At 40.2% G+C, this 9,973-nt stretch overlaps 1 long non-coding RNA gene across 1 annotated transcript; it reads left to right on the top strand.

The window, feature by feature from the left end:
* Positions 1-2,140: 2,140 nt before the first annotated feature.
* LOC135986149 (uncharacterized) lies at positions 2,141-7,646 on the top strand. The gene is made up of 3 exons (XR_010605850.1): positions 2,141-2,192; positions 6,438-6,550; positions 7,576-7,646. It is a non-coding gene; the product is annotated as an uncharacterized LOC135986149 (long non-coding RNA).
* The last annotated feature ends 2,327 nt before the right edge of the window (positions 7,647-9,973 follow it).

Genomic DNA, 9,973 nt, shown 5'->3' on the forward strand with positions numbered 1-9,973 from the left:
ATTATCCTTAATTTTTGTGTGGGCACCTGAGTGTGTTTGTGCATACTAGCCTTTTTAACAATTTTGTTTGTTTTACGAAGTATTTACTAGTAATTAATTATGTAAATTCTATATTTTACTAGTAATTATATAAATCAGTAGCTGAATTCAGCCAAATAAGCAGACTTGGGAAAATGACAGAAAAGTGGAAAGGCTGTACACTGGGGTGTCTTTTGGCTCAATGGATTCACTGAGTTGCCCACTTCTGGCCAACGAATATACTAATCTACCTACTAAAGACATAACCTTCATAACCTTCATATTAAGGAATAGCAGAAAAAAATATCTGTTTCAATATTGCTCAGTTTTCCTAGGGTCAGACACAGGGTTATCAATGTGACTGATGGAGTACGTGTACGCTATGTGGTTGTGTGTTGGGAGGAGAAGGGAAGTTGTTATGGTGCAGAGATTGCTCTGCTTTGGAGTGTTTTGTGGTTTGGCTGGCATGAGTTACAAATTGAGCTACTTCTTCCAAGTAGTCTCCTCAATACATTTTTCTTACATTTTTATTTTGACAGAAAAGGTTTAAGCAACTTTACCTTCATGAAGAATGCCACCTAGGACAAGCAATGGAAATACTTTTAATTTTGGATATTATTATGAACTTACATGAACTTACAGGTACATAGATAATTTAACAGTTTAGGATGAATAATTATTATTCTGATTAATTTAGGTACTAAAATGAACTTGTACAAGATAGATGCATTATTAACTACCAGATCAAAGGCTTTGGGGAAGATTCATTTATGCAGTCCATTAGCACAGATTTACTGAATGGTTCTTGAAGTCCTTTAATAACTCGGTGTTAGTGCTTCAGCTTAGAAAACTGTTCTATTTAGGGAGATATGACTTACGGAAATACTGCAAGGCAATGTTTATAAGGAATTGTGTCTTTTCTTTTTGACAGAGAAGTTGATTTGGAAGAGAAAAGCAAAATAATAAATCCAATTACAAGCTCTTTGAAATTACAGAGTTTCTTTTAAGGCTTTTTCACATCGTTTTGTTTTCTTTTCCTCGTCTCTTTTATATTTTGTAGTAAAAAAAAAAAAAGTTTAAAAACTTGAATAGAGTGAAAGAGAAAATATATAACAATTTCATTTCAACTATTACACTTTTTTTCCAGGACCAAAGGGTAAAAATTTGTACTGGGAAATATCACATTTACTAAAATTATCAGCTCTAAAGTATTTATTTGCCTCAGCTGTTAACTCATGATTACTAGAGGGGTGACTTTGTAAATACAGTTTATTCCATCTACCACTGTGTAATAACACTAAATCTGTTTCACAGCTCCTAGCTAAGAAGTCACTAATAAAAACACGCAGCTGCCTCAAATTTTACTATTTTCAAATAGCAAATTTAGCCCTCAGAGTTTTTCCAAGCAAACAGAAGGCATATCTATTCTAAGGGACGCAACAGCCTAATAGTAACGTATTTGAAAATGCTTTACATCTGAATGGCTGTGGTTGCCGTTTGCAGTGACTCAGGGGGAATAAAACTTCTTTCACAAAGCTGCGATGCTGTGTGCTGGTCACTCGCTATATGCTGCCACTCGCAGCTGTGCTGCCTGAGAACGGGTGAAGAATTCTTCTCATTTTATACACTATACATCACTTGCTTATTTAGCCTAAAGTACCCTTCCTTCCCATCTGGGAGGCTGCATATGCCTAAGGTCAGTGAAGGGAATTCTGTTCCTTATTAATGAAAGCTGTTGTAAAATTAACCCACCATGCATAAAAAAAAGAGAGTTAAGCAAGACTATAAAATCTCAAAAGGGATATGCATCTTTTTTTTTCTTTTTTTTTCACCAGAGGGGAAAAAAATGTTTTGTAAAGAGGGCTTTTCCTTCCTGGAACTTTGTGGCTCACATCATAAAGCCCAAATTAAGATTGCACTTTGCTGTATAGGTGAAAAGCCGTATCTTCAAGTGACGTAGATTATGGAGCAACTCAGCACTCTCCAGATTTAATTCTGACAGGCAGGAGCAGGTGGATGCCATGCAGCGTAACCTTGGAAAGATGACCCCACATGACTATTGATTTATATTTGATAGTTGTAAGATAAAGCAAGGGTTAATTAAGGAACTTCTAGAAGGGGCACAGGATGTTCAGGTGAAAGGTGGACCAAGGAATGTGCTGACCCAGAAATAGGCGAGCTGGTTTATGTTATTATTTTATTCTTTCCTAGGACTTCAAGTGACTGGAAAGCTTTACAGCAAAGTGTGGTCTATGATAACCTGAGTATAATCTGCCTTTCAAAGGCAGAGTGGCTGATGCACTGGTTTACCAGAGCATGCTGTGAGAGTGTTGGAGACTAGGATGGTGTCACATAGGCAGCATGCAAAGCAGGCAGGCTTTCCGGTATTTTGTGTTATGAAGCTTTGAAAAAATACTCTCAATTGCAGGCAAGCTTGAAAAAATGGGTGGGACCCAAAAAAGTTTTAATAACACTTTTCTTGCATTTCATTCCTGCCATTTTTTTTTCTGCTGGCGGCCATCTGCATTTCTCAGTACCAGGATAAAGAAGAATGAACATTCTTGCTCTTAGTAAGAATCCTGCTATTGCAGCTTGTCTTTTCTACATCATATCTACTCATTCATTTTGCTGTTAGCAGTAGTAATGCATGCAGACGAGCTATTGCATCATCAGTCAAAGAGCCTCTACTGGGAAAGGAAGGAGTTTAATTTGATGCCATCTATTTTATTGGCACAATTCTTAAGTTAGTAAGAATGTAAAAAAGCAGGAAGCTGTGATGCAGAAGAGACATTTCTGTTTGCAATATTTTATGCTCTATGTGGTTTTATTTCGTCCTGTTAAGAATCCACAATAACTACACCTTCCCAGGAAGTGGGAAAGATTGTTCTCATTAGCCCATGAGCTGGATGGCTCTTTTGTTGAGAACAAGCGTCAGATCTGCTAGGCTGTGGCTTCCGCCTTTCTGATAAATATCTCCTTCCCTTTCTCATTTGTTCTCAGGCACTGCAGCCTTCCGCACTGGGCCATCTGGGCTGCATATGCTGATTCACATCATTGGAAGTAAGAGATACTCTTGCTGTTGCAGGGAAAGCTACATTTTATAACCCTTGTGGTCACCTCTGAGTGCATCTCTCAGGTGACAACTATGCTCCTCTGTTCCACCTCTCTGGTAGAAGTTTGTAATCCATGCAGTAAGACTGACTCACTGGTTGGCTCCATCGCAAGTTTCTAGTCATGGTATCATAACAGCAACAGCACGGCTTTGCGCCTTAAAATCTTCTTTGTCTGGGGACTTTTGAAGGCGCTGGGAGAGGCTCAAACCCACCTGAATCACAGTCAAGAGGAAGGTTATAATTATACTTTTCATTTAAACTCTCATCTTTCCACATAGGCTTTATTAAGAAAGCCAGACCTCTTACCTCCTCCTCTGGGCCAGGAGCAGCACACCACTCTGCCTGTTTCTTCCTTCTCCTTTCTCCTCCTAAGGGACCACCAATTGCTGCTGTATTTACCCCCAGAACACCTGCAGTTCACCTACCTCAGCTGGTCACAAGCCTCTTCAAAAGTCTTTTTAATAATTAATGAAACACAGTAACACTTACGAGGTAGGGAATATATTTTATCTTTTCCTGTCCCCTTGCTCTCTCTATGTCAGACTGTTGATTTTGCATTGTTAAAGTTTGGTGCCAAAACTAAATTCATGTTTTCAGTATCTCCATGTCTCTCATATTCAGGTAGTTGGGCAGTTGGACAGATGCTCTGAGTTGGTGTCTCCCAGGCATCCAAGACCAGACTGTCTGGCTCTGTGCCTCCAAGGCATTTGAGGGAGCAGTTCCCAGGTTATCCAGATTTTCTTCTTGTCCGGAACATGCTGGGCAATGACATTCACCTCACTTATGCTGAGTATCAAAGGAAAAACATTGCACTGGCATCAGACTGACCAACGTTTCTCTGTGTCGTCGTCCTCCACAGCAAATAGTACTTAGTACTGAAGCACTATGGATGTCCAACAACTCATGTATGAAACTCTTGATGTATATTAGACTCTTTCAGTCCTTTGGTATCTTCACATTTGCTGTTATAAAGTAACAAACTGGGAAACTTCACAGCCATGAAAATTTGTCATTAAGTGACTGAACTTCCCTACCTGCCAATAATGCAGCATTATATAGGACTAAATTTTTCTAACATTCTTTCATCATCATTAACTCATGAGTGACAAATTCCTTGATGCAAGCTCTATCTTCCTACCTGTAAACAGTTCCCATAGTACCAAACTGAAATATTCAGGCCTGTTTATTAATTCAGGGATCTACTAGACGCCTCAGCTACTGGTACAAGGTTATGCTCTTATTTAGTGTTTGGTTGTTTTGGAATTATTCAAAGATTAAAGATAGTTTCCTTAATTTTTTAATAAATAAGAAATTAAAAAAAAAAAATCTGTGTGCCAAAACTGTAGGCTTGAAACTAGAGGACTCCTATTTGTTGGAGAAGTGGGCTTCTGGAATAGTCTTCCAAACAGAGTCTGGGGACAGAAATATGAACTTCCTCATGGGAGTTCCCTCAGCTGATGAAAGAGATTATGTGATGTGGTTGCCTGTGAAACCCTGGGACTCAAGAGATCCCTTCCAGTCTTATGCTTAGCAAACAGGAAAGATGCCTTTAGCTGCAGTTACCCACCATATCTAGACACCTTTGTCAGGAGTTTATTTTGCGCAGGAAGATGGAAACTTCAATCCATAAAATCCAAGTTTCATGTAACACAACCCAAGCTCAGCCAGTTCAGGGAGGAATCACCCCTGTAGCAATGGACAAAACATGAGGGTACTTGGTTGGCCTAAGGAACCCCTTGGCATCTAGATGACCAAAGCTCAGAGGGTCTCTGTGCCTGGGCTTGTAGGCACAAATAAGCCAATAACCCAAGAAAGGCTCAGGAGTGAAACATAAGCCTTTCCTAGACCCCATGGAAGGAGGAGTAGAACCAGGACTGCAATATCCGTCTGTCCTAAAATCAGTATTATACAAATGAACATTTGCATGGCGTATTTTTAGCCTGTATTGAAAAGTGTCAGAACGTTTGATTCTGTCTGAAGTCAGTGTTTGTCTCCAATTCTAGAGGAATAAATCCGTTTTTTTGGTCTTTAAAATGATTATATTTAATCCTTTATTAATAGGATTATTACCTGTGAAACTGTTAAGGCTGGCAATAAATTTCTAGGTTTTCTTAAGAGCAATCAGAGAAATAAATTCAATTGTAAAGCAGAATTTGACCTAAGACTCTGAGAATGTAAGTGCATGAAGTAGTTGGCCTGCAGTTGAATAATACTGTCTGTGTATACGAAATTCAACTTGCAGGGAATGAACTGCAGTAAGCCCAACAGAAAACACAGAGGCAATGTTGATATTTTGCCAGCAATATGTTTATAGATGAACTCTAGCTGTACCAAAAAAAAAGAATTTGCAGGAACAAGAAAAGGTATTGCCAGTCTATATTTTAACTTTAAGAAGAGTGTTTTTAATTAACAACTGATAAATTTGATGATATATTCTGGAAGTAATTTAACTTAGCAGTTAAATTATCAGTGTTTTTCACGACTTCAGAGTTAGTCTTATAATTTCTAAAATTCCAATTATTGTTAAGAATCTTTAAAAAATAAAAAGAAAATATAATCAGGTAACAAAGTCTTTGAATTATCTGAACTTTCCTGGAAAGATGTGGGATAACACAATAATTTAGGAAGAAATTGTTCTTATTCTTCATAATCCAGACAAGGCATAGAAAGCTCCTTATTTTTGATATTAAGTTATGAAAAGGATTAAGCTGAGTATAAAATAAACACATGAATATAAACATGAATACATTTGTATAAATACAAAATTATAAATATACGAATATATACTTTAGGCATTGGAAAAAATCTGAAAGTGAAAAAGTTATTTCCATAAAGATAAAAGCAATAGTAATCTCAACATGCAGGGGAACATCCAAAGAAATAAAGATTTAACTTAATAAAGGCTAAAAATAGGCTCATAAATTATTTTCTTGATCCTGGGGAAAAGGAAAAACATTTAAAAATTATATTTATCAAACTATTGTATCATAGAAACAAGGTACTTAGCACTAGCTTTTTGCTTGAAAAATATCTCCAAATTGTATGGAAAAGCAAGGGGTTAAATTCAGTGACAAGTGAATTAGGAAAGCCTTGGCATGCTATTTGTTTGAGGAATATCAATAGTATAAGCTAGAAGTGGGCAAACAGCGCAGTAACAAAAAGTGACTCATGGGAGATGGGATGTTTGTCTTTGATGGGAAAAGAAAAGCAAAGAAGAGATTTTGATGCATAACAGAGAAAGGAGAGCTTTTAAAAGCCTGCCTGGAAAGCAAACTCACACTTCAATTTTCTCTGTATTTTTGTCAGATGTATGAAAGGCTTGATACCTTGAGAGGCTGAAAGTCCTGCTCCTTCCAGTGCTCCTGGGCCCAGGGAATTTGGCCCCCTGTGCATCCCTCAATATCAGGTCACAGATGAAGGTAATTAAAGTAACAGACTTATGTGGTGAGGGAAAGTCATGGAGACAGCAATATGTGCTACTGCATCAGGCATGGATTCCTGCAAAGCAGCTTCAGAGAAGCCAGAGCAAGTTGGTGCCAGTGGTTATTGATTCAGGGATAGGATATCTCAAGGACAGAGCTTGTCATGTGGGAACCACAACAGGATGGCAACAACGCCGTCCAGCCCTGACAAAATGGGCTTTGCTAGAGAGGTCAGCATGCTTAAACAAGGTTTTTGCTGCTTGACTTTACTCTCTGTGGTGGTGTCCCCTGTAGTCCTTCAGTTGTGTGTAATACTGATTTTCCTTTCTAAAGTAAATGATGGTTGTACTGAGATGCCCTCTCCAGCTGAGCAGGCCATCTGTTGCCCCAGCACCGACATCTCCACCTCTCCACGCCTTCCACATGGACATATCCAGAGACTCGACTTGGCTCACAGGGAGTCACACGTGATTTATGTCAGAAGCTACACAGAAGTGGTCATTGCATAGGAGACCTGGATTACTTGTGTCTCCTCCTCCTTAAGGTGAATTTAATCTGGCCAGTTGAAGACAGGATCAGTGGAAAACAGCCTTTACAATCTTTCATTATTTTGCATGTACATTTTTTTTTTTAAATCAAGTTATTACTATGACTATCACCACCCAGCTAGGACAAGCCAAAATGCAATGGGTGGTGCTTTGTGAAGGAAGCTGAAGGCTTGCAGACTGCCAGAGCCCCTTCCCGAGGATGTGTGGAGGATCCCCCATACCCCGGAGGGTCCCTGGTGACCTACAGGCTGGCTTTGCTGTGGGGAGGTGGGTGGCCTCTGTCACAGGGGTTCTCAGAGTCAGGCACCCCCACTGAAGGGAAAGTTGATAAAAGTGCTCAAGATACTCTTCTCCAAACTCCTCTTTGATGTAGTTCATCCTGCCATTTTGTCCTGTTTAGCTGAGTGAAAATTTGCCACTCTTGGTAGAAAAGCTGTTTAGGTATTTGTCATTTTATACGTATTCTTCTTTCAGGAGCTGAAAATGGAGCTGATAACCACCTGAAAGACCTGGACCTTAGCTAGAGAAATGGCTTTGCAGGGAAGGCAAGCAATTGTTTTTATACTTACTGATAAAACCAGCAGCAGATCATTTGCAGTATTGGTACTGAGGTACAGATAGAGAAAGGTTCATGCAGAAAACTTGACCAGTATGATTTAGTGAGGTCTTAGACTTCCATACTCATAGTCTTGGGCAAGACATAGAATGAAATCCCATTTTTGGTTATAGGTCCAGCGTTCTTGGAATAGAGCTGCTGGTAATGACTCTGCAGCCAGAGGAGATGGTAGAAGAGAGTGCTCATGAGGAGTGCTGCAAATTCATCCCCCTTAGCTTTACAGAGGGGATAAAGTATCGGTAAGCTGAGCTTTCAAATTGCAAGCCCACAGTTTTTCACGCTGTCAGAATTATGATACTACAGCTCCACAAAGCACGCGGAGGTTTGGGTGAGGAGTTTCCAAAGCTGGGCTGGGTGTCGCCAAGTGTCCTGAGAGTGCCAGGGCTCTGCTGCACAGGAGAGGGGGCTGGATGAGTGAGTCAAGGCTTTCTGGCTCTTCCTCTGCAGGCAGCTGTTTTGTTTGCTTACAGATATTCAAAATCAGTTATTTTTATACAAAGCAAATACTTCTTGACATGCTGTGAGGGTAAATGTATTGTTTCCGCCGTTGTCCAGGAGCTGCAGCAGGGCTGAGCTGTTACACCAGACAGGAGGGGAGTTTCCAGCCTGATCAGATGATGAGGGAATGGGCAGAAGGATGGAGGAGGATGAGGAAGCTCAGAGTCAGTGATGTGCAGATTCACAATCTGTGATCTGAGTGTATCAGAGATTTTCCCTACATTGTGTTCTTACCCTCCCTAGCTAGTGAATGAAAAATGGAAGGTTTAGATGACATTTAAACCAGCATCTCAACCATCCACTCGAATAAAAATATCCTGTGCTTCCACAGGGAGTGTCAGCATAGTAGCCCTGATTCGTTTAATGTATCAGAATTAAAATGTAAATAAAGGTAATACGGTAAGCATAACATAACATGACAGAAGTAGGAAATGAGGCAAAATAGATCATATTCATCTCAGCTCCTGTGACCGTTCTGTGCCACGAGTCAGATGGATAGTAATGGTTCATTAATTGCGTGAGGGGCTGTGACCTGGAGAGGGATGGCCAGCAGGTTGGTTCTTGTCCTGTCAGTTCCTTTGTTTGGACAAGGAGTTTTAGGAATATGTATGATTACTGGGTAAAATCACCGTCATCTAGAAATGTTAGTGCTGCAGGAATTGCCCTCTCCTTCCACTAAAATCAATGCAGGAAATATGCCTCAACATTTGCATCGTAATGATGAGTGATTTAGCATAATTATATGAAAATTAATGTGGTTTCGCTACTACTGAATGGATGTCTTGGCTGCCCATCCTACCCTTCTCTGTGTCTGGAGACTTGCCCTGCAGCAGGCTGCCTCAGCCTGTGATCTGTGTCTGGTCTTCCTCCAAGAGGTCAGCCAAAGGCACTTTCAGAAGGGAAGTTATTGTGAGTAGGTGTAAATTCATGAGACTGGAAACCACAACCAAACCACCGGGCACATATTAGCATCTCACAAATCAAACCAGCTTGAGTATTGCTGCTGTGAGTCTAAATGACCACTCAGGTCGGTACAAGAATGAGCCTTAACAGAGATGCCAGCTGTGCTTGGATGCAGCCAAAGCTCTGCTTCTCAGATTTTGCCTTTCTGTGTTATCTGTACATTGACCTCCCTTTCTTGAAGCTACAAATGTCTTGAAATGGAGCCTAGACCTGCTGAATTTTTTAATGTGCTTCCTCCTCCCTTTTCTTTGTGATTTGCTCAGTGCCTTTTGCTGACTTGGCTAGCTATGTGAAACTAATTACTTTATAAATATATGCTTTATAAATTAAATATATGAAAATATACTTTATATGTATATATAAATACATAGTTTACAAACATAGATTCTGGCACGACCTTATAGGAGCCTTCCAGTACTTAAAGGGGGCTTGTAAGAAGGATGGAGAGGGACTCTTTATCAGGGAAAGTAGTGATAGGATGAAGGGTAATGGGTTTAAAGAGGGTAGATATAGATGTGAGTGTGACGAGACACTGGAACAGTTTGCCCAGAGAAGCTGTGGATGCCCCATCCCTGGCAGTGTTCAAGGCCAGGCTGGATGGGGCTTGGAGCAGCCTGGTCTAGTGGAAGGTGTCCCTGCCCATGGCAGGGGTATTGGAACTAGATGGTCTCTAAGGTTCCTTCCAACTCAAGCCACTCTATGATTCTGTGATTCTATACAACAGAAATTACTACAAACTTGGGGATTTTTACCCCTCCTTTTTTCCCTCCTCCTTGCCCAGTGCTGTTTGTGGGC

This window comes from Caloenas nicobarica, chromosome 2 (assembly GCF_036013445.1).
Source record: "Caloenas nicobarica isolate bCalNic1 chromosome 2, bCalNic1.hap1, whole genome shotgun sequence".
Lineage (NCBI taxonomy): Eukaryota > Metazoa > Chordata > Aves > Columbiformes > Columbidae > Caloenas > Caloenas nicobarica.